At 37.3% G+C, this 26,293-nt stretch overlaps 1 protein-coding gene across 2 annotated transcripts in view; it reads left to right on the top strand.

Moving 5' to 3' along the window:
- The window catches only part of maml3 (mastermind-like transcriptional coactivator 3), a 126,171-nt gene that overhangs the window by 8,924 nt on the left and 90,954 nt on the right, over positions 1–26,293 (top strand). The gene's annotated exons all lie outside the window — the stretch shown is intronic.

The raw sequence follows: 26,293 nt of genomic DNA, 5'->3' as shown, positions 1-26,293 counted from the left end.
TTACCATAAGCATTTTAAGACACAGTCCGACATTAAACAATTTATCACTGGGTGGATGTTCAGATGATCGCTGTGAATGCAGACAGCGTAAAATTACAGTGTAAAATCAGTCACTTGAAGAGACACTCTCATTCAAGCCTTTGCTGTGCAGAGCATCTTGTCGTTATGTTGGCATTGCCTTTTGTGTCAGAGCGGTGAAATCCTCTTTGAAATGCTAAGTGACTCAAATTTCTAAGGGTGACATAGGTAGGTCTTAAAGCGTTAATGGCCGGTGCCGTATACCCCCCTTTGTGCGATGTGGACAGTACTGCTAGCCGTTATATAGGCAACAAACGCTTCGTATACGATGCGATTTAAAGAGACCGCAGCCCCCGCGCCTCGCTTTTCTCCACACCAAGCACTGTGCTGCAGCTAGGTGGCTGTATCAAGTCGAGTTAGGGTCTTAAATGTGCTCTTGTGTTCAGACCTCACACAATAAGCTGTCTTAACCTACTGAGCGGCCTACCTAGACAGCATTTTAGAGCTTTATATGCGCGTGTAGTATTTTGCCGCCAATGTCACGTGCCTGTGATGACTTCAAAGTGTGCATTTGATTTAACAGCCAGCATTCTCCAGCAGGAACTAAAAAACAATTAACAGGCAGCACACGTACGTGATTTATAGTTTTTACCTTTAGGCTCATGTCATGTTTTGTATGTTGATAGATATCTATAGAATGAATGGTTGCAGCTTTTGGTGTTTGGCCAAGAAATTAAAATTATGTTTCTGTGTAGTCAGCGGTTTAGCAAAAATGTGTGAATGCGTGTCAAAGCAGTACAGTTTATAAAGCAGTATAACACCTTGCACTTAACCAGCTACGATGCAGCAACCTTTCTGTTCACACTGATTGTGAAAATGCTGTGTGACATGACATCATCAATCACAGCAAATCCGCATGTTAAGTCTGACGTCACACGGCACAGCTTCCGGGTCCAAGTGCTCTATCAGATGCAAAAAAAAAAAAAAAGTGCTCTATCAGATGCTTCAGCAAACCAAAAACATACACATTTTTACTCACACTCTGCTTTAAAAACTAAGTAAAAAATCACGATCCTAAACTCTGTCTCCATACTATAATCTCAGTTGACCAGACAGCAATTTGTCTTTTATGAATCTGTAAAATATTGAGTTCCACGTTGAGCCTGAAATGGGCTGGTTAGGACAAACTTGAAGAAACTCAAACAATACCTAAAAGATTAAAACAACTGTGTGCATCAGATTCCAGAAAACACTGTCCCCTAGCTTAATTCCACAATACTGCAGAAATAATTTTGTGGATTCTTAATAATATCAGGTATTTTACTCACTACAGGTGATTTGAAGTACCACGTTCATTGACTTCATTCATTGCTTAATGCATTGGAGCTTTACTGGAATTAAGAGACAAAACCTCTCTGAATGTCTGTTTTACTGTGTTAACTGTGGTGAGCATGGAAAACACAGCATGTTGATGCTCTTTAGAAAAGCTGCGTCTTTCAATTATTTGAGAATTGCGTTTCTATGTAAAAGCTTCCCTCAGAAATAAACTTACATTTGTGCTTAAATTGCATCTAGAAGAAACTTGTAACCCTTTTTATTTTTTTTATTTTTTTTTTTTACAAAAAGAGGTATGAAGTAAATGTACTTTGTGTAGTTGTGAAATTAGAGGTCTTCATTTAGAAATCTAACCACAAGTGTTCAAATTAGATGCATATGAGACTTGATACCACCTGGTGTAAATGGTAATATGTCTTGCCTTATATTTGGATGATCTTAATACCAGATATAACCTTGGGATGCGTCCCTGCCGTCGTTGAAATTTTAGTTTTGTCACTGTCTTATATTAATATTATAAACTCTAGAAGTGAAAAAAGTGTGTGTATATATATGATCCATTTGAAATATTTAATATTGGGTGGTTTTCCAGAGAGGGTTTAGCTTAAGCCAGGACTAGGCAGTTTTTTTAAGCGTAATTTATAACAATACTGTTGTGTATCTTCAGACTCAAATCTCACACTGATATATTTTAAGATATGTCAGAGCAAGTTTTTTTTTTTTTTATCAAGACGACACTAATGCTGCGTTCCAGGTAACCCGTAACTCACGACTTCAAAACCACGACTCACGACTCTGAACTGGGAGTACATCGATCTAGTACGAGTTCACGGGTGGGAAGTCACGGGTTTGACTGCCGTTCCAGTAAACTTTCACCGGTAGAAGGATGTAAAAACACGAGTTACAGGCTGCCTGGAATGCATAAGGTCGTGTGAGTCGTGGTTTTGAAGTCGTAACTCACAGGTTTAAAAACCTGCCTGGAACGCAGCATAACATTTCAGATAGTCTAGGACTAGGCTTAAGCCCTGTCTGGGTAACCGCCCCTTGGTGTCCTTGTCCTGTGTTGTGATTACATAACATTTAGGCATGTTCTGATCCGCCAGCCTCAACCTTGATGTGATAATTTTGTGGCCTTGTACTTTGCATTCAGGCTCGATGAAGTCCATCAGTTTTTGGAGGCCTTCTTCAACAGAAACTAAGTTTTAGCATGTCTTTTGCTGTGTTTTCTAAGATAAGCTTAGTTTACAGTGGCAATGAGTTAAAGTTTACACTTTAAGGCCAGTGCTAATGGTTATGCATTGGTCCAGTGAATTCATTATTTTCCTTATTGACATGATGTAAAAAAACTGAAAAGTTTTATGTAAGCTAAATTAAAATGTTCCTCATCTTAAATTAAGTCATTGCTTAGCCCGCCGCGACTGATGTGAATGAAAAGATCTGAGGTTTAATAAAAATATTCCCTTTTAGATGCACTTTTTAATTTCTTTTTTAAACTTTTAATTTAAATGTGTTATTTAAAAAAGGATTTTAATGTTACATTTAAATGACAGTCATTTAAACGTTAAAAGCGTTTAGCTACATTTTTGTCTCATGTATTTGAGTATTTTCATTGTTGACTTACTGTTTAGTTGACTTGTCTCGCATATCCCTACTAGTGTAAATTGGTTTGCTGGTTAAATCAGAAAGCAGAACTAATCACAGGATGTAACTACATCCTATAGACACTTCAAATTTCTCTCTGAAAGTTTTTTTACACAGCAAAATTACCAGTGTTAAATTAAACCTGGTGGTACCCATATATACACCAGCAGTGTACATTTAACACTGGTAATTTTGCTGTGTAATCAACACAAATTTACTTCTGGACCAGGCTGCAGTTCTTGAAACTTAAGTGTGTAAGTGCATGTGTTTGCACATTTGAGCAATTCTTAGGACAGGTCCGGAATCAGTGTATGTGTGTGCTCCAGCTAAAGCAGTGCTTGTGGTATCACATTGTTTTGCAGTGTTTGGGACGAGTGCCCACAATCTAAATTTAACTCCTGAGTTGGCAGGGTTGCACGAGGTTTGTGACGTCAGACACTCCAAGAGCACAGTTACCACTGTGTAACTTCTTTCTTGCCTTCATGATGTGTTTGTGAGGAAGTCTACAACACTGGTAGCAAAACTACGACTTGGTGCGAGGTGTCTTGCTGTTGGCGGTTAAAGTAGTTTAAAACGCTACAGCCGTTTGTAGTCATTTATTAGCTGGCAGAAGTTGTTTAGGCCAAGAATGTAGGATAACTGAAAAATTTACAGTCCATGATTATTTTTGTACTATATTTAGAGACATATTTATAGTGTTTGGACATCTATTTGAAAACATTTAACTTTTTAGCACTTATTCTTTTTGCTAATGTGAGTAGGACTGAAATTACACACAGACACTGCTCCCATGACATGAAGGCATTGATGTTTTACTATAAAACAATAGTATTCTGCTTTATTTGCATTTTTATAATCACCGGATATAAGTAATCATAAAGCTTCATTACAGCGCAGAATATTGTCCATATTTAGTCTTAAAGCTCTACTGTGTACTTTATTGAGTTAATTCTTAACAAAAACCCATGTTTTCTTTCAAAAGTATGTGCTCATTCATGTGTAATTACTTCCCACCCACTAATGAAAGTATTCTCGTAAGTGTAGAATCTGCTATTTAAAATGCATACCGTCGAAGCGCTCTCTGGCTGAATCCATGTTGTGCCTCCATCTTTGAAATACATTCGCCAACGAGGGACATTCCTGAAATTCAAGCTCCGCCTTTCGCGCTTTCACTCTACACTCATGCTGTCCGATAGCTGAAGCCTTCGGAGGTTGCATGTGTAGGCGGTATACGTCATCAAGACAGTCTTATTTCAGAATATTAACAATTATAAAGCTGACAATTATTCTTAGTTAATTGTAAATTGATGTAATATGCGTATGACTTGCGAATGTAATGCTCAGTTGATTTAAATAAACCAGGCTTGATGACGTATCCAGCCTGTGACCTGCGTTGCGTAGCTGAATCCTTCGGATTTTACAACAACCGCACACCGTGATGAACCTGCGATCTAATGCTTTGATTTGAAAGCCTGCTGAAGACATATTCTCGAGGACATTAAAACAAATCGCCAAGGATGCGAAACGGGGATTTTAAACGACAACGTGACAGGAAAAACATCAAGACCAAAGTCACTATTGGAGTTAGTTTTCCAAGATGGGGCTCAAGGGACACTGAAGTTGCACTTTATATCTTCTCCACAGGTAATTCAGCATATTCGTTTACATCTATACAGTCCATGTTGTAAACTTGAAGTTTTATAGGTTCTTGGCTAACTTTAGCATGATTATGCATAACACTTGTTAGTGTAAACATGCATGTGGTTTAATGTGTTCAAACAGACACACGCCGTCTCTCCGCCCATTTATGTAATCTGAGGTACTGAGATAAATGTTTTTCATCTTTTCTGACCTCTAGCACAAACACACGGTGACAGCGCTATTTTTAGCCTTTCATTGATAAAAGCGTCTGATCTGCGCGTCTTTCGTTTCATTTTACAAGCGTGTGAAAGTTGCGCGATCTTTTTTCACCAATATGAGAGAAAGCTCTTACATATACACGGACATGTAACGTTTACTTAAAACATAAGCATTGTACTCTGACATAATGTCTGACATAATACTCTGATAAAAGCGTCTGATCTGCGCGTCTTTCGTTTCATTTTACAAGCATGTGAAAGTTGCGCGATCTTTTTTCACCAATATGAGAGAAAGCTCTTACATATACACGGACATGTAACGTTTACTTAAAACATAAGCATTGTACTTTGACATAATATTAATTCGCGTCCATTTAAACCCGTCATGGTTGCTTTTTGTATGTGATTTTAAGCGGACATATCATGACAATCAGACTTTTTTCATGTTAAACATAAATCTGTGTGCTTTGATGGATCACAGGCAAAGGACATTGCAAATTGTTCATTTTTTTCTCATTGCTTTTGCTTTGTAGCTACTGGAAGCCATGTTAACCTTGGCATGACACGGCCGGGCCACCGTGTCATGCCAAATATTGGTTTCTTCAAAAATACCAAATTTTGAGCAAAAAGCTGAGATAATTGCATTTTTGTAAAGGACTTTTGATAGAGATCAGATTCAAAACATACATGGAGTACTTGCTTGGCCTTAACAGTTGCTTCCGAGTTTTATAAGTTAGGAAAGACCGTCACCTGGTGGATAATGGCAGAAATACGAATTGTCGTAAAAACTCGTCAATGGCAGGAAAAGAGTTAAGTGCACTATAGTAAGTAAATTACCTTTATCTTTCATTTTTTGGGGTACACACATATTGTCGCTATCAGGCAGAAGTTTTACTTTTCAGGAAATTGAAGTTTTTTTTTTAAATAACCACGCATAAATCGAACAAATTTGTATTATCTTTTAAAATCCCAAAAGTTTATATAGGGATATATCTTGTATCTGTATGGGTAAACATGGTCAAACGCTTGCATGTGTTATACATTTTTATAGCATTTTAACAAAACCAAGCTCAAATTGAGTTTCAAGGGTTTTGACCTGCAAATGTTAAACGCCCACATCTAAGACAGTAAGTCCATATTTGTACCATTTCATTACTTACCCTTGCATTACAAACAAGCAGAGATGGTCCAAGATGTGTGTGGCCCATCATTGACAATTACTTCTCATTTGTTAAATATTTGCCAAACTCACAGACAGATATAGTCGAAATGTTGACCAATAGTAGTGATTACAGAAAGATTTATGCAAAATGAATAATGAAATATGGAGATACATGGTTTCCGACCAACAGTGACGATATATATATATATATATATATATATATATATATATATATACATATACATATACATATACATATACATATACATATACATATACATATACATATACATATACATATACATACACATACACATACACATACACATACATCGTTCTAAAAATAAGTATAGCTGTGTCCCAAATTAGATACTTACACAACTTTTGTTACTTCGTCGTCTAGTACAGTGCTTCCCAATCCTGGTCCTCCACGACCCCCTCCCAAAAAGTTTTAGGCGTCTCCTTGTTAAACACACCTGATTTAACTCATCAGCTTGTTAGGGAGACATGTTTACCATTTTGGAAGGAGGCTGATATGTTGAATCAGGAGTTTTAAATAAGGAGACATCTAAAACTTTTTGTGAGGGGGTCCTCGAGGACCAGGATTGGGAAGCACTGGTCTAGTAAATTAATTTTAGAAGAGTAGTATCATCCCAAATGGATCATTTAACTGTTTTTAATAACCAAAAATGTTTCCTAGACGAGGGCAGTCTTACGCCAATTATGCTTAATAAACTGATAATGCGTGGGGTCATGTAAACGCGTAAAATGGTATTCTTTAATCGTGGAAAGCCCATAAACGGCGCAAGCAAAATCGAAGTAAGCGCAAAGTAACGCATAAAAGTCTGCGCTCGACTTGTGCAGTTCTGCAGACATGAGAAGAGATACAACAGTATAGCTTAAGACAGATATTACGTCTGCTTTTTAAAAAACTATATGTACTATAGGCGGTGATGTCACTGCCTTCGAGAAACCTGACAAATCTCCAAATCCCTTGTAAACGCAGTTTTCTGCATAGCCGGTTTATTGATTTGCATGAAAATGCATGAAAACAGGTTTCTATAATAAGCGTCATTTTAATAGTTGTCCGCTTATTCTGTGCATGTAAACGCATTTTCCAATGTGAACATAATGTGAATAACTGCAATTTGGGTCGCACCTTGTGTGTTCAGAGTAATTACACCTGTTTCTCTGGCAGCTTAGGGCAGGGGCGGGACAATCGTTGTTTCACCAGTCAGGAACACTATCACTTCGAGTCATTTTGTGCATTTGAGAAATTGCTAACAGGACCTTATATTTGTTCCTAAACTCAATACTTGTTGCTCAATAGCAACAAAGAGAAAAGTTATGTTGCTGGAACCCTCACACCTTATTTGTGTCGTAATGTAAAGCTCTTCATTCGAAGACAAAATATGTATGGCCTCAAGGTCTTAAATTACTCAATTTACATTTCATAATACATTTCATCATACTCGGTTGTGTTTATTCTGAATGAATTCCAAATACATGTGTAGTGCTTTACCATCTGGAGTGGTGTTCTCCCACTGTTAACATGCTGTTATCCATGTACACATGTTCCACTGGAATGTAGGACAAGGTGTATGTCAACACTGCAGAACACAGTCCGCACAAGTAAATCAATATCGCTCCAAGTATTTTTTATTTCTTTAGACACATACAACACAGTGGGAGTTGTTGCATATGTCCAAATACTCGCTCACGTGAGGGTTAGGTGTCAGGAAACCCACCACTTTCCTAGAGAGAACAGAAAGTCTAAGCACCCTGAAAAGTGAGTGGAGATCTATTTTCACTCGCAGCCCGTCATTCAAATTTAAAATGTGTATGAGGAGGTTTTTTGATGGCTTTATTCTATTGAAGTGGCTTTGTGTTTGCGTAAATCCTACTGAAATACGAAGTTGGGTCAGGGCATATATAAAGGGCTTGTTCCTCAGGGTTCAGTGTGATGAGCTCTCTTGATATCATCATGTCGCTCACCAGTCATCTGGGTTGTTTAGATGCAATGACTGATCCAGGAACAGTGCAGCCTTTTTCTTCCTATATGGCTCGTTCTGGGAAAACATGATTCATGGCTCACCCGAGTATTTTCTCACCATCTTTCTGGATCATCTTGTGACTATCTTTCATTCTGAATGTTTGAGGATTGATGACACATCATATTTTCTCATTTGAATGCCATTTCTTTGAGTGTTCTCCTATATAAGCTTGTGTGATGTTGAGGCTAGAACTGCTAGCCATGCATTTAGATACACACAAAATATAGAGACATTAATGCCTATTCTGGACATAAGAGCTTTTCAGACTTGAAATAGTTAACCATGGATTCCAACCTGCTCTCACGAGAATTGGTATGTATTTTATGAGTTGGCTAATTCGTGTAAGGTAAATCGTACAAAAACGTATGATTATCATAAAAAACAATAATGAAACCCTACCCAAAATCTTTTCAAAATTCGTGAAAATAGCACCAATTATCCGATTCCCGATTTTACATTTGCTTTTGTGTGAAGGTGTGTATTAGTTCCGATATGCAAAATTTACAAACCCAATGAAACGAGTTATCGTCTTCAATGTAAATCTCTTTTCTTGGACTACAACAACCACACGGATTGTAGGCAACAGTTTACTTCCTGGGATTGGTGACGTTTAATTCCTCCTGCTTCGGACTCAGCCTGTAAGTTATCTCTGTTAACTGTTAGCAAGCAAATCTTTCAAACATGGTAAGGAGCGTCATGTTTCTGGCTGACGTCAGAGGTATTCAGACCAATCACAACATAAATAGCTGGCCAATCAGGGACACAGAGCTTTTCAAATTAGTGCGTTTCAAGAAGAGATTGAAATCTGGAGTTACAAAAATTCATGGTATGTGAAAAAATTATGTGTTTATTTAACCATAAACCACACAAACACATTGTATTATACCAAATACACAAAATTACGTTGTTTTTTAGCAATTAAATAGGTGCTCTTTAAAAAGAAGAACAAACAAATGCGAATTAGGTGCGTTTCCATCAAGTTGTCCGAGCATATGACGGAACAGTAGTATTGGTAACCAACAGTAAGTAAAACAAGGCATGCTTAGAAAATTGAGACAGGACTGCATTTAGTTACTATTGGGCAAGTTATAAATTTACTAGCAGTGCAGTTTGTAATTGACAAACTGAATGATGTGTACAAAAGAAAAAATGCAAGCTTTTTGATGCAGGCACTAGCAAGGGCACTGCGATGTCATTGATGCCCATATATGGTAAAGACAAAGTCAGCTGACACAGCTAGACGATCGGTCCCATGGGTTTAATGTTCGCTATGTCAGAATTTATTAAATTCTATTAATAATTTTTTTTATTAATAACTATATTATTTATTTCCATACCATTATTCGCATTTACTATTTTTTGCAAATCAAAAACCACCCCAAGAAAGCTTAAAAATGTTTTTGCTAATTATTTTTTTCCATCACTCGTTTCTTATGTGATACATCAGAATGGGCATCAAATCAGGATGGTGAGAATAAAAAATGGTTGGCATGCAAATGTATTTCTTTTTTTACTGCAATTAAGGAAACTTTCATCACTTTTAACAGTATTTTCTGTGATTCCCTCAAATGGTATAATGAGTTTTGGAACACACAGCTCCTAATATGTTGTACATGCTCTTTAGTTTCTGATTGGCTGTTGTTAAGCATCAAGTCACAGCATTTTAACTAGGGATGAATAACGGTTAATCATGATTAATATATGGCAGAATAAAAGTTTTTGTTAACATTATATATGTTTGTGAACCGTGTATAGATAAATGCACACACATGCATGTGTACATTTAAGAAATGTTTACATGTCTATATACATTTCTATATTTATGTATAATTTATATTCTATATAAATACTTAAAATAAAAAAAAAAATTCTTACAGTTATACATGCATGTGTGCATATTTATATATAAATAATTATTTTACACAGTTCACACACACACACACACATCATGTAAACAAAAACTTTTATTCTGCTATAGATTAATTGTGATTAATCATTATGCAGCCCTAATTTTAACTCCGCTTCATTTCACACTGTACACGTTTTGCACTGCATTGTGGGTTAACCACACCAAAGCAGTGCATCAGAGCATGGTTTCATAACCTTGGGTTAAAATCAGAGATAAACCCACTTATAAAATACAAGTGTGAAACACTCCTTAACCCGCGGTTAAAAGCCGGGTTTAAAACGAAGATAACCCGGAATTTAGCACATTGTGAAAAGCACTAGAGAGAGTGACTATTTTACCAATTCCAAGTTAACCAGTGGTTGATCTTTAAAGGGAATATATCCAAATAACCTGTGGAGCCGCCTTTAGTTTGTGAACGTGTCTGTTTGAAGACCAACTGCAAACAGCTTCATTATTGATGAGAGAGATGCCTGGAAGTCAGTCTGTTCCTTAGCCTTTCTTTTGTACCGTATGAGAGCGAGACTGTTAAATATAGATGAGTGTCATCAAACACACACAAATGCATATCTTCCATGCCAAGGTTTCCCACAGCTTTAGCCTTGAGTCACACAAAAACTGGTGCACAGACACAACACGTTCATGGTTAAGACATACAAATAGGCCTTCATTGTTTATGACGTTTGGCTCGGGCTAAACACTCATCGGGAGTCATTGGATGAGTGGCCAGATATTGTTGTCTAAATCATGATCTTTATATGCCTTTGTGTTGAAAGCATTGGAAAATGTGCAAGAGCCATGGCAGATGCTTTATTTTAAAACTGGCGGGCAAATTTGTTGAGTGAGACCATCTGAAAAGACAGAAATGTTTTGCGTCAAAAGTTTTGTGACAGCTGAGGTGACACGGTTGCCCAAAGAGGATAATCATTCATACCAATCGACAGCTTGCTTGATTTATTTTAATCATGGCAGAGATGATGTGGTTTGGTGGTCCTAAAGTCCCACTGTGGTAAAAAAATAAAAATGTTATTGTTGTTTACATGTCTATCGGTGGGTTTTCTGGACAGGGATTATCTTAAGCCAAGACTAGGCCTTAGTTATATTAGGAAATATAACTAGTTTTAACAAACATGCCTTACTAAAAACATTACTTGTGTGCATTCTGAGGAGAAACAAAGGGCACTGATGTATTTTAAGATATGTCAGTGCAAGTTGTTTTCAGTTTGGACAGCTCTTACATTTATTTTAGTCTAGGGCTAGTCTAATCCCTGTCCAGGAAACCGCTCATATGTGTTGTTTTTAATATGCTTTGTCAAATCATGTGCAAATTCATCATTCAACACCATTGCCAAGTATTGTATCCATAATACTTCAGTTTTATCTCATTCCCGTGGTTTGAAATCGCCTTGGTTTGCTACGTTACACACACGTAACCAATAACATCATCACATTTGAAATCACAAATGCTGAACTCACATAGCCTATCGTGCTAACATCAACGCTACAAACAGTTCACGCGCAGTTCATGTATGCATTGTAAAGCCGGACTTGGCAGTTATGTGTATGAAACTCCTGAGATTAGCATCTATTTATTTGTACAAAAGCATGGAGGCGGGGGATTAATTTGCATATTCATATATATGGTCCAAGCTGTGCGGTTGAGTAGAGGCGGATACTAATTAGCATATTCATAGATCTGCATATATCTAATGAGGGAATTAATGTAATTCTCTCATTAGGAATTAGTGTCACAGGAACAAATTTTACATATGGTATTATGATGCTCAAAGATGATAAAATAATCGGCTACAGAGAGACCTTAACTGGTTCAAGATGCTTCCTCAGTCTGACTACAGCTTCTAAAAATTATTTAATGGACAAGTCTGAGCAGTTGACATCAACCTGGTGACCGGCTAAGACCAGGAACCACCTTAGGCTTTTTTCTTTTGATTTTCTCTTTGCAGCTACTTGATATAGGTTTTACACACTTTCTGCAGTCTGCACCCTAAGAGACTTTCTCACATACTACCTCCTTCGTAAAAGGCAACCATTACCAAAACAGGAGAACAGGCTAGCAAGCCTCTTTAGGCGAGAATATGGCATTACAGGAGTGCTGGTTTTTAAAATTGGTTGAAAGACTCATTAATGTTCTGCAAAAGTTGCAATATGTAATCTTATTAAACGATTAATATAAATGCCAACAAAAGGCACATGCACTTTTCTGGATTTTGCATGTTAAACTAACCACATGCTAATCCACACATGCACAATAAGGTTAAAAGCCACCTGGTCAATACACGTCGCACCTTATTCATGATAAGTCCGAACTCTTGTGTAAAAAAAAAACTATTGAGGAAACTACTTTGTAAACAATAACTGACAGTTCGTCTGCAAGTATATAAATAATATAAAAGACACAGATCAAGTTTTGTTAGCTATATCGCACAGCCATAATCACAACAGAAACCACATTTGTACTGTAAGATGTTGTTTCAGGTTATGATGGAGTATGAACACAGAACTGACTAAAAACTGTCATCGTGTGTCCTCTAAATAAACCATAAATCAGTTTGACATGTGTCAAAACAGAATAGACCAACAGCGGTAGAGAACAGCAGGTTACTGTACGAGCTGTTTGCCCTTTAATACAGTACAGACTGTGTGTAGAATGAGCGTAGCAGCATCAGCCATCTCAAAATGAACCTTTGCACTGACAGGATTATTTGCTACAGGAGATGTGCACAAAACAAGCTTAGTCTCAGCATCTCGCTACTGCCTAAACCAGATAAACAAGCTCTTACATGCTGGATACAAAGACTTTACTTAAAATTCACGTCATCTGATGTCATGTAACATTTTAAGAGGATATTTTGTCGTATTTGTTTCAGTCTGCATCAAATTTAGCTGTAGTGGTGGTGAGGTGAAAATATCACTTTTAATAGGTCTGACTATTTACTTGTTTATTGGTCATCCGTCATGTTGATATAATGAGAGAACATGTTGTTATGTATATGTTCTGTTTTAAACACTTTTGTTTCTTAACTTGTTTCCTTCCTCTTGGGCCTCTTCCTCATTTTCGAGACCTTTACCCCAAATCAAAGACAATCTGTCTCTACCAATAATTTGCACACCACAGGTTCGACAATCATTTTTCATCTGTTTGCATGCAGTGTGCAAAGGGACGACTTGTTAATGGATGGTGTTAAAGTTTCCTGTAGATGAATTGGTAGCTAGATTGCGCTAGCAATGCAAAAGTTGTGGGTTCTTTTTCCAGTGATCGCACGTGTTGGGAAAATGCATGGCTTGAATGCATTGTAAGCTGCTTTGGATAAAGTGTCTGACAATAAATGCTATATAATGAAATTTTATTTGGGCATCGTGGATCTGTTCATTAAGTAGATGACAAATCTAAAAACAACACCATTATAAGTTACTATCATACAATCTGAGGCATGCAAGCGGACTTCAGATCAACATGTGCCATTAAATTCTTTGTTGCAGCCAGCCAGGCAAATGCGTGCATTACGTTTTTTTTACCCAGAAACCTAATGGACTGTGGATTGCCTGCTCTTTGCTGTCTGGGCTTAATTATCTAATAATCATGGATGCACGTGTGTGCATGCACGTTATTATACCATGAAAATTTTATGAATATTGACCAGATCCTTTCCTTTTTGTTTTTTCTCTGCTTTTGCCGACATTTGTAAAAGAAATTGGTCAGAAAGTAAAATCTGAGGTTCAGGAAGAGTGCATGAACTAATACATAGCAACTCAACGAGCTATTCTTTATGCTTTGTTGGATGATCAGTTTAACTATTGGTTGTTTACGGTTGCCAAGTTGGTTGGTGTGGGGTCACATGTTGTGTAATATTGGCTGTTTTATTTCGACTGTTTCTAAATTAGGTGTTGTGCAGTGTAAACCAGTTGTGACCTCTCCACCGTGTCTAGCATGAGTTTAAATCAAATAATTTTCACTTCTGTTTCTTTAAGATTGGGAGACAATGAGATTATTATGGTGATGTGAAATTTGACCTTCAGTCCTTCACTAAATCCATGTTCATATAGAATATTCAATATGTAGACCTACAATTTCAGGAATTTCAGAGTTATATGGAGTACTTGGAGGATGACCTATTACATTCGCCAAAATATACAAAATGCATAACTGCCTGGATGTCCTCACAGTGCAATGTGCTCAACTTGACCTTAGCAATATTAAAAACTTGATAAGATGCAAAAAACCTGTGGGCTTGTGCTTGATGGAAACACAGTCAAGTGTCTTGTAGCTGAAAGTCAAGCTTTCCGGGTCAGTTTTAGAACTTCCTGGTTAATAATAATTAATAATTAGTTACATTTATATAGCGCTTTTCCAGTGCTCAAAGCGCTTTACATATGAATGGGGGAATCTCGTTAAGGAAGACCATTCCAAAAATATCCAGAAAGGAAATTCGAAGATTACTAAGATGGGAAGATCTGTGTTTATGTGCATGTGCTGCTGAGTTGTGTGTTGCGATTTTGCATGTAAACAGTGATTTATTATTAATCAGCATTTTATTACACTGAAACGACAACAAAAACTTAAAGAAACTTCTCACTTTGATGGCAAACTGTAGTAAGTGTCCCACGGGCTGTGTTGTCTTTCTGTGAGGTATTTACCCTCAAATGTGCATGTTACGCTGCGTTCGCTGCAAGGCGCTGCTGCAGGTTCGCTCTTTAGAGAACGGAGCTGCTTTCCAAGCACACAGAAAGTGAAACTGTGCTCTCAGCCACTCACACTCATGCATATTTCAGTTCAGACGCTCCCTTAGAGAGAACCAGAGAGAGAGAGAGGGAGAGACAGAGTACTATACTCCTCCCTCTTTCACTGCGTTGCCAGGATACAGCTGAGTCACATACACTTACACGCATGACAGTCATGTATACACACAGTGTTCAGTGTTCAATGATAATGTGGGTGAATCGTCTCTGAGTCTTAGTGTTTTTCACTCTTATTTGGTATCATTTCTAGATACAGTTAGTGCTAGATAAATCCAAGTATATAAAATATAACTTTGTGATTATTTAAAAAACTGCAATGTGTAGTTTCCATATTTGTCATGAGGATATGGCAACCTCGCTGTCTGTTTTATTGACCCAAAATGCCATCGTATGATGGCTCTGACTTTCCATTGTGTGTCTCTGTGTTTTTTAACATAATAGCAATTCGTAATTTTCATGACGTGGCTAATTTATATAAATGTGTGTAGTCTGATTTGTACGCTTTAGTCCGATCTGCTTGCATGCGCCCTATGTGATGTTTTGTTCAGTGGTGGGATAAAGCGTGATTTATACTTTTGCGTCGGACCTAAGCCGTACGTAATGCCTTAGTTTTCATTTATACTTCTGTTTTGTTGTTCTTGTCAATGTGCAATTACACATGCAAATTACTAGCAGGCCATGTTCACGGGCATGTTACAGTATCAAAAGTCAAAGAAGAGGCAGCTTGTTGTGTATGTTGTTGGAGAAGCATCAGCAGTGATGGAGGTCCATCTTTGATTCTCCTGTCGCAAGCGGAAATGTGTATTTTGACCTGACTGGGGTGTGCTAGCAGACCAATCACAGCGCTTGCAGTCCTTGTAAAACGAATGCGTTGTTACATTTTTGGAGAGGTGTGTGTCAGGAATTGTGTAGGTATGGTGTAGGTCCTACATGGAAGTATAAGCTGTGCTTAAGGGATGGAGCTTTATTCCTGTTTTTTTGATATTTGTAAAAATGTTATCATTGTTTTTCTACACAGGTCATACAAAATTTCCCTTTAGATCAGGTGGTTGTGCAATTTACTGAATGCTGCTGATTTGCCTATGACCTGATAATATAAAACACATTTTTTATAGACTTTTATAGAATATTTAATGTTAAAGAGCACCTATTGTCTGATTCACGTTTTTTAAATTTTCTTTGGTTGTGTAAGTGTGTATTAGTACATGTAAGGATATTTAAAAGGAACATACCCCAAAGTAAACGTTGACGTGAGTTATCATCTCCAATGTAAATCTCTTTTCTTGGACTACAACAAACACACGGATTGTAGGCAACAGTTTACTTCCTAGGATTGGTGATGTAGACAAGACCGACATTATCAAAATTCCTCCCGCTTCGGACTCACAGCCTGTAAGTTAATTCCTGTTAGAATTGCATTGTGACTGAATCTTTCAAACATGGTAAGGGGCGTCACTAGAGGTGTATTTGTTCTGGACCGTTTTGGTACAGGGCTTTCTGCACGGTGCACATGTGCACCAAATGACCGAATGCAATCTTTTGTGTGGAAAATAGGTCAATTTTCGTGTTTCCACACGAACATATTAAGTGGCGGAAGTCTCAGTGTTCAGCGCAAGTCTTCTGTCAAACATATAACATAATTCTGCCCGCAGAAACATTTTTATTTATTTACTTATTTACTATTTATTAGGGGTGGCACGGTTCACAAAACCCTCGGTTCGGTTCGTATCACGGTTCTATGGTCACGGTTCACGGTTCAGTACGGTTCTTGTTGTTATTTTTTCTTTACATTTTTAACACTCCAGAAATGTATTATCTTATTAATGTATTAATTATCCATAATTTAGGATACAGTATTAAAAAAAGTTATATCATGTAATCATGCACAAACTGAATTTGACTTTAAGCACATTGGACCATCTCTGAGGAAAGCCAGATGAGATTTTGATAGAGCAAGAGGGAAGACATTGATGATTTCAACATGCTTTTCATTTAATTGGAAAAAAAGAGAATGTGTATTGCCATCTACATAAACTTTATGTGCATTTTTAGCACACAAAGATAACTTGCATTTAATAAAATGCCAACTTCAGTGTAGCTCTTAGATTTATCACTGAGAGGCTGCTTTAATACTGAGAGTTTATGTGGACGAGAGAGAAACATAACCTTTGCACCTGTAATATTTAAATCTCTTTAAGTCTCTTTTGTCCACTTTTGACCACTTCTGATTACTTTGAGGGGCAATTTCTGAATTAAGATCGCGCAACTTTCACACGCTAGCAAAATGAAACTACGCGGAAATCAGCCGCTTTAATTTTATCAATGAAAGGCTAAAAATAGCACTGAATATGAAAAGACGTAAAACATTGTTGTCAGTACCTCAGATTAGATAAATGGTCGGAGAGAAGGCGATCTCCTGTGGCTGTTGGAGCATATTCAACCCATAGACTGCAGTTCAATCTATTGTTTTATTTCCGCTGTCATCATAAGTAACATGAAATAAAAATATGTTTCCACACACCAAACTTATACGACGCTGGCGCATCCTCCAACTGCGGGCAGACTTCCTTTTCTCTCCCACTTGCCATTTCTACACGTAACATAACCCGCAGTACTTATACTCCAAACCAGTCACCTCTTCTTTCGCGCGAAAGGGAAACACGCTATCTGAGGTCACACACAGGGCATGAGACTACATTGCGCATGCCATGAACCGTTGAACCGTGCGGTACACACGCGCTCCGAACCGAGACAAGCGAACCGAACGGTTCGGATTTTTTTCATGGACCGTGCCACCCCTACTATTTATAGTTGTATATTCGTTTGATTATTGATGTAAACGTTTACATGGCCGCTTACATGTCGCGTCTAAAAGCGCGTGTTAAACGCGTGTCAATGCCTTGTTTTGTTCTTTCAAAAGTGCATGAGAGGTTGCGCGTCTTTCGTTGCTACACAATCACGAGCCCGCTTTCTGTAACAGCGACGCGAGAATAACGGAATGCGTGATCAGATTTTTCATCTTCACCTCAAGTCAAACATATCGTTGTCACAATGTTATCTGTTAATCTGGTCGGGACAGAGAAGAGCTGTAACCCGGGCTTACTCAACTGTTACTCCGCTGCGGAGGGGTTCGTTAGTTTGAGTCACAGCTTACATTAATGACACAAGCAAAGATTAGGAGAAACGTGCAAAAGATGGCTATGTATGCAACTCAGTCATCTCAATATAATAAGTATATCATCATGTTGCTTGCTATGCAGTTACACATAAAGCAGTAATATTATTTTTATACAGAGATGGTACATAACCAATTCAATACTGTGACTTAAAAAAATCCAAAATGAATCAAAACAGAAAGATTTTTTGGTGGCAAAAATGTAGGCTTATAGTTCATAAATGTATTCAGGAATTGGATTTGTTAGTTTAGTGCAAGGTTTTAGTAGAAAAAGTTTAAGAGAAGGTTAAGAAAAGATTTACCTACTGTTATATCATTATGTAAAAGTATGTTATTTAGTGGAGAACTTAAAAAGTTTAAACAAATTGTTAAAAAAAGTTTATAGTAATAAACAACCTGCAGTTTAATGTTTGCATTTTTTCCCTAACTGTACCGAAAATGAACCGAACCGTGGCTGCAAAACCGAGGTATGAACCGAACCATGATTTTTGCTTAGCGTTACACCCCAGGCATCACGTTTCTGGCTAAGGTCAGAGGTATTCAGGCCAATCACTATGTACAGATTAGCTGGCCAATCAGGGATACAGAGCTTTTCAAATCTGTGCATTTCAGGAAGAGTGTGAAATCTGGAGCTACAAAAATGTACGATATGTGGAAAGTAATGTTTTTAGCAATGAAATGGGTGCTCTTTAACATGTTAAAGATTAGGCAGACAAAATATACATTTAAGTAATAAGCTTTTTCCTCACCAAAATGGTTTATTCAGCATTCTGAAGGGTATTTTAGTATACCATGTTATGCTTTATTCTTCTAAATTCTAGGGCTCGCCTTAGGGGTGAGGCTCTATTTAAACCGCTTTCCCAAATGCTCCCAGCCATTGGTTAAATAGACCCGCCTGAGCCTTGTCTAGCTTGGATACTCAAACAAAACGATGTTCTGATTTTACCACAGCATTTACATTTTTGAGAGAAATCAAATGGGTTATTTATAATCAAGTATTTATATCAAGTTGGGATGGGACAAATATTCTCGCTTAAAAAAAAATTTAAACACTTCACCTTTACCTGATAAACTGGTAGTGTGTCACGCATTGGATTTTAATCAATCCACAAAAATGTCCCATATTAGCCAAAATTCCTCTTGCTAAGTAGTATGGCACCTTTAACACGGTTGGTAATATATTTTACATGCGTTGTCAGTGCTCACAGGCTGTTCAGGTTTGTTTGTTTACGTTGGGCATAAAAGCTTCTCTCGACTGGTAATGGAACCCATGGCTCATGTTTTAGGTCTCGCATCCTGTTTTTGGTCTATCAGGTAAGCACTGTTAGCCTTTTCTCTCTCTATCTCTGGGAGTTGTCATGGTGACAGTGATGCAGACAGCCGGGAACAGCCTGCCTGTCATCTTGGATCTGTCAGTGTGTGTTTGTGTGAGAAGACTACACTGTGCTCATTTCAGAGAGAGAATTACGTAATGTCCACTTGAAAAACAGAGAGAGAGAAAAAGACAGCCCGCTCGCCCGTTTGCTAGGCCTTTCTGAATCTCTCACTCACGATTATAAAGCAAGTGTCCACTGTAAAGGGCTTAGGCTGTCAACATATAACTAGGGCTGCACGATTTGGGTAATTTTTCCCATTGCGGTTATTGATGCTAAAATTGCGATGTGCGATTGCGATTATACTAAATGGTATCATGAGTCAACTTGATGGGTTTTAAAGAAAATCCACACACAGTTTAGCTAAAATTTGTATTTGTAAAACTAGAAATGTTTTCGTATTGCCACGTGATGTAGCAACTGCTCAGTGTCAGTAATCCTAAATCCAAAATACCGCCATACAACAGACATAGAGTTTTTTTTAGCTACCAGATCACTGTCAACCTCCTCTGCATCCATCTTCGCTCTCGTATAAGTGCACGTGCACTGCCTTTTTTGTTCATTTTTCTTTCTTTTTTTAAACAGCAAGGAAAATCATCAAACTGTTATCAGAAAGTTTGTGTTAACAAGTCCACACATTTATTTATTTAATATAATTGCAACATTTTGCTGTCATATAATTGCACAGGCTGACATCGCGATTGCGATTGCGATGCGATTAATTGTGCAGCACTACATATAACGTAAGGAGAGGAAGTGTTGTTTCATCCAAACGTGACTTACGGAGCATTCAGTCACATGTATGTGTGCTTCTGAAGCAGAGAACCGGACACTTTTGCGGTGCTACCGCAATGCATTGAGCTACACAAACTTTTGTTTGATGTGTAGAAAGCAGTAATTATAAACTCTTATAAATCCAGCTACTAACTTAAACAGAATTGGGTGGTAAGCTGTTTTTCTGTCACAGCCAAGCTGAATATAATGGTTAGTTTTGCTGGTTACAGAAGAAATTTTTGGCAAACGTGAGACTGGGAGACCTGGCTGACCAGTTAGACCTGTTAAAGACCTGTTTGGCCAAGCTGAAGCATGTAAACCAGCTCAGGCCAGCAAACCACCTTAGCCTACTTAAATCTGTTTTTCTGGCTTGGTATCATTGCTCTTTAGAAGTATGTTGTAAAGATGTTTCTCTTTTTAAGCTGTTATGAAATTTTCTCTTATCTACGTGTTTCATTTACTGTAAACTTAACATTGACCTTTTGCCTTGCCTGTCTTGTTCTGTCTGGGCCTCTCTCCCTCTCTCTCTGAAATGGTTAGTTTGGGTTGGGCAGTAGTAAGCTGAGCCCCTGTGACGTGTGTGTGGGAGTGGGTGTGCTATTGGATAACACGGTCTAAAAATACTTGGCTAATCTGCAAACACGAGTCTAAAAATACATCCTCAGCTCACCAATGTAATGAGGGCGGGCCATCCTGAAGGAGATGGGAACAGCGGGCAGAATGAGTTAGCTAGAATAGACAAGATAGATTTTTTTAGACTTGAATTTGTACTGTATGCTTGTTTCTTTTTTACTTTTACAAAAAACAACTTTTGAACTATGAATTGTTTACTTGTTCTGTGCTGGGAGTCAGGATTTGCGTATTATAGTTTACTTGGGTGATTTGCAAAGTACAACAAACACACAGACATTAACATTTGATTTGATGACATTTTATGTGTGTTTTATAATACGTGTAAGAATAATGTAATGTGTATCATGCTTTAACTTTTACCGTAACCTGAAAATGTTCTAAAAGTCTAAATACATATCTCTTAATGAATGTGAACTCCTAAATTATGCTTATTATTATTGTTATATGTTGTTTTAAATACTGCTTTTGACATTTCATGAACTTTGAGACTATAAACAATGTGCAAGCAATGTGTCGACCGTACCGGGATGTACAGTACTTTGAACTACTGAAGTGGCTCTGTATTTAAAAGACACAGTTTTCTATGGCTTTCCTTTTTTTTATTAGGTCAAGTCAAGTGTCGTAATATGATGCTGTCTAACAAAACCATACTTAATTTCAAGAAAATAAAAGGTCGGGTGTGGTTAAATATCGTCTTTCTCTTTTATGTATTTATTTATTTTTTAAATCTTTGTCTCATACTCGTATCCTTGTTAAAGCCCTGTGTTTAGTAATTGTGATGTCGCAATGTTTACTCAGGGTTCGCACGGCTGATCTGTTGCAATATTGATTGGTTGAGAGCTGTTTTGTGAATATGAGCTTAGGCATACGATATCATGAGAAGAGAATGCAATTGCAACAGTCAAGATTTCGGCATGCTGATATTCCTGTAATTCCTCATTACTCATAGCTCAGAAGTGTTTGTGAGAGAGAGAGAGAGTAATTGCTTAAGAACTTTTTATTTGTATTAAATTGTTCCCTTCAACTGTTAATTTTGACAGGCAGCTTTTCAACAGCCAACTATTTTATATTTTAAAGAAATATTTTTACAAAGAAAGTTTTTATTTACACACCCTAAAAACAAACGGTGCTTAATAGCACCAAAAGTGCTTCACTGGCTCGTAATCACAGAGAAACCCTTTTAAGTGTCATATAGCATCTATGTAGCACCTGTGTAAACCATATTGTGCTATATAGAACCATATCTGGTGCTATAGTGATGTTATATCATCCCTGAATGGTTCTTCATAGGTGCTATATAGCACTAAAAATGGTTCCTCTATGATTATGAGTTTTTAGTGCTATTGAGCACTATTTTTTTAGAGTTGTTTATGTATGCAGATGGCTGTTTTTGACATCAACATATATTTTAAGGTTACTTTAACTTATAAAAACAAGTTGAAGTGGTTTAACTTCATTTGTTAATTTATGTCAACTTATCACAAGTCAAACATCTTTTTTTTGTCCCATACTGTGAGTGTTGTGTTCAGAAGTTTAAAAAAGTTCAACTTTAATATTGAGACACCTGCAATCTGTTACATTTAGCTGATTTTGAGTAAAGGAGAGTGATTCTCATTCAGTATTGATTTCAAGATGTCAAAAATGATTGTTTATTCATTAAAAGAAAAAGACTGATATGTTTAAAGGCATTAGTTTCTAACATTTTACTTACAACTTAATATGATTTTAAACAATTTCCTTAAAAAAAAGGTTAAAAAAAGGTTTCTTTAAAAAAACATTTGAAACTGTCAACACCGTACCATGTTTCGTTAAAATGAAGAGAAGCCATGATGCCCAAGCAAGTTTTTATTAATTATACATATTTTAATATAGTCTAGGCACTCACAATACACTTAACAGCTCCAAAAACCAAAATTTGGTCAGGCCAATCACATCGTGTGTAGCGTCTGTGGGGCGGGCTTAACATGATGACGACAGAGCTGCAACGGTTCCTACTTGAAAACAAAGAATGGCTGCTGCTGCTGGCGAACAGCTTTCTTTTGAAGCGGCTTTGGCCGCGACTCTGGAGGACTTAGACTTATGTTTTTCTTTGAGAGAAGAGCAAATAACCCTACTGAAGTCCTTTTTAAGCAAGAAAGATGTGTTTGGAGTTTTGCCGACTGGTTACGGTAACTACGTCACCTTCTTCGTTGCTCTGATTGGTCATAGCGCTATCCTATTGCGTGCAGAGGCATTTTGAGGGACAACCTTATATCCCGCCCCTTGCATTGAGCCGTTTGTGTGAAGAGTTGCCAGACCTTACATCTTGATGTAGGTCTGGCTAACCAGGCTAATTTTAATAGGAAATAATAAATGTTACTTATTTTAAATGTGGAAAACTACCTGTATCAATCCGATAATGAGATTCCAAAAACTTGTGAAGAGAATATAAATTTTTTTTACTAGAAAAATATAAATGAATATGTTAACATGGTAGACATTTCAGGTACTGGCAGTGTGTTTCTTTAAACAAAATCAAACCTAATGTAAATATCTGTGTGTACTGTGTTTGTGTAAACAGTCCTTTAAAAATGTTATGGAGGATAAGATCAAAAGTCACGGACACTTTTTTCTTCCAGTATTTCTTTAGTTTTATTATACAAATATTCAGTAAATAATTTTTTTCAATTTTTTCGTTTGAGAATCTAGTAGAACATCCAATTACTCTATTCTTTCTTTTTTCTTTTACTTGGTTTAAATTACAACATATAGTGCACATAGTGGTGCAGTAATGAGATACAAACATAATTCATACGCATGCTAAAAAAGGTAGAGAGCACAATTATGTTTGTTTTGATCATTTTTTGTGTTATCAAATTATACGTTTTATCTTTAATATGTTTACTGCCGTAATATTTAAGTGGGTTCGTGAGAATGACCCAGAACACATCTTTGCTTATTCACCATACGGGAACACGTATGGTCGATGTTTGATAGTGAGGGCTTCTTTAAAACATAACTTTTGTTTCTTTCATGCATTTGGCTAGTGCTTTTATCCAAAGCTACTTAGTGCATTATACACATTTTACCAGTGGTATGTTTCTTGGGATTGAATCCACACTTTTTGCAGCGCTAGCCTTAATGCAGTGCTCTACCAGCTGAGCTACAGGAACCCTAAATATTTAGAAGTGTTTTTTTTTTCACAATCAGTGTTGAAACATCATTGCGGTCTTTATTAGTTTTACGACCACCTCTTACTGTAACTCTGTACCGGAAACTGAGCAACGCGACAGGAAGTGGCTCCACTTAAAACATTGCCCTGTGTGCAGCTTGTATTTCTCTTGAGCTGTGGTCAAGCGCTTGTGTTAAAATGCTGTCTCCAGCAGTATTTACATACTTTGTGTGAACCCTAAATGTGTTCTAACATTTAAACCCGCCAAATGTGTGATTTAGACTGCAAGGTGAGCCAGAAAGCTAATGGGGTTGGAGAAATTGCAGACGGTCTAACATTTTATTATTTTTATAAGACTGACCTCTCAGCAAAGAAAGGAGGCTATGTTTCCTCTATGAGGTGCTTGTATGTTTTGATATTTTACTATAGTTAAAGTGTTATAAATCTGACCACTAGTGGAAACTTAAAGTATTGATTTATGAGAAGATGTGCATTGCAATAATTCAGGGGCATTGTTAGGCTGGCATGTAACATATGGCCTCTTGGGTCCTTTTGCTTTTATAAAGGGATGGCAATGGAAGTATAATAAAGGATGCAAATTTTATATAAATAATGTGTGAAATATTAATAATTACAGTAAACATTCAGAGTAATATAGTTTATTAGCCAAGCTGTTGGCAATACATAAACATGGGTATATAGGCTCAATAACGGCTCATCCAGTCAGAACTATCCGTTTATCACCCAAGTGCATTTTATCTGAATGTAGGCACATTGTTTTGCTTTTCTAGGAAATCCCAGTGCTTTCTTTGGTATGTGTTGCTTGCAATTTAAGATTACTCACACAGGTATGTGACAAAACTTAGAAAAATAGATAAAGAACTTCTGTTTACCCAACCACATCTCCTCCTATTCACTATTTTCAAGTGGCAACGCGAGATGTTGCCTTACTAAAATAAACATGTTTGTTTGTTCGTATGTCATGCGTGTGCCGATTACACTAAGGGAGCAGTAAAGCAGAAAAACTTAAAAGAAACAAAGAAACTAAGAATTGTACACCACAATTCTCCACAAATCCTCCTTCAGACCAAATCCGCAAATCCTTTAGTCTATGCTACAGTCAACTTGCCCTCTTTTCCGGCACCTGAAAAACACAGACCACTGTAATTGCCTCAATCCGTTGAAATAAGGTGAAAGATTTTTCAGAACGCCAACTTTGTCGTCTTTCTGAACAACAGCGAGCTATTTAACAGGAATGATGTTTTGAGCACTCGCTGGTTGAGTTCATGGTTCTCTTAGGGATTCGGTCTTAAGTGGTGCTTGGATCTAAATGCTTTTAAACACAGAAAGCTCTTCTTTACATTAATAGGCATTAGCAAAGGATCATCAAAACTGGAGTATGCGAGTAACTGAACAAAATGCAGACATTAAGTTAACAGACAGGCAGATATGTAACCCTGTAACCCTTATTGTTGGACTGTTTAGATATAAAGGACATCAAGGTCACTTGGGTGGAAATTTATGTGTCTGTGTCTGTGTATGTATATATATATATATTTTTTTTTACATAAATTATGTTGGCATGTTTTTCCGTTTAGTTTTTATCCATTAACCATTGGGTCTACCTGCTGGTCGTGTCCCACTCAAAGCTGCCGATTTAGTGCCGCAAGCCACAATGTGAGATCCGCTACTCTAGTGTTTTCCTTCCAGATGTTGAAGTATGTGTTTCAGTATGTATGTGGTTTTATGGTAAACCACCTGTGAAACTGTCTGCACTTACAATGCAGAGACATTGTAAATATTTTCAGGTAGACTGTCACAGACTAAACCATGAGCACTTGACACAGACACAACTAAGGTATCACGCTTACGCTTGTTCGTGTGCATCAACTGCACATATCTCTGTTGTCACTGTCACTTCCTATGAAGTTCAATTATTACAAAATAATTGGGTTTAATTTTTATTCTAACCGTTGGCACATTTTAAACATCCATCTTCATTCATACTGCTTTGTGATATAGCAACCATGTTTAGGAATAATTCGCAGCTGATATTCTGGTTGTACTTATGTGTAATAGTGGACTGCTGATATCAATACACTTTATTAAAACAATGAATTCCTTTGTTTACATTTGTGCACATCCATGTCACGCACCATATGATTGTGAGGGGTCAAAGCGTTGCATTGCTTGACTGTTGCTATGTGGATTAGCAGTTATATAATGACGACAGTGAGCTCTCACTCACAGACAGTAAGACGATTACACGGCATGTGCCTGAGACACTGGTCCACCGCTGTAAAGCCCCCACACTTGTACTCGTACTGTATGTAGTCTTAACTCTTGCGCACTGATGCATCACATCTCTCTGTCTGACACGCATGCGTACGCATGAGGTCTGAGTTTATGTAACTTTCAAGCTGATGGATCTGCTTCATTGCTCATCTCCTCACC

The sequence above is a fragment of the Paramisgurnus dabryanus genome, chromosome 4 (genome assembly GCF_030506205.2).
Source record: "Paramisgurnus dabryanus chromosome 4, PD_genome_1.1, whole genome shotgun sequence".
Lineage (NCBI taxonomy): Eukaryota > Metazoa > Chordata > Actinopteri > Cypriniformes > Cobitidae > Paramisgurnus > Paramisgurnus dabryanus.
Note: the sequence above shows the minus strand (reverse complement) of the source record. Positions and strands in the feature narration are given on the sequence as shown.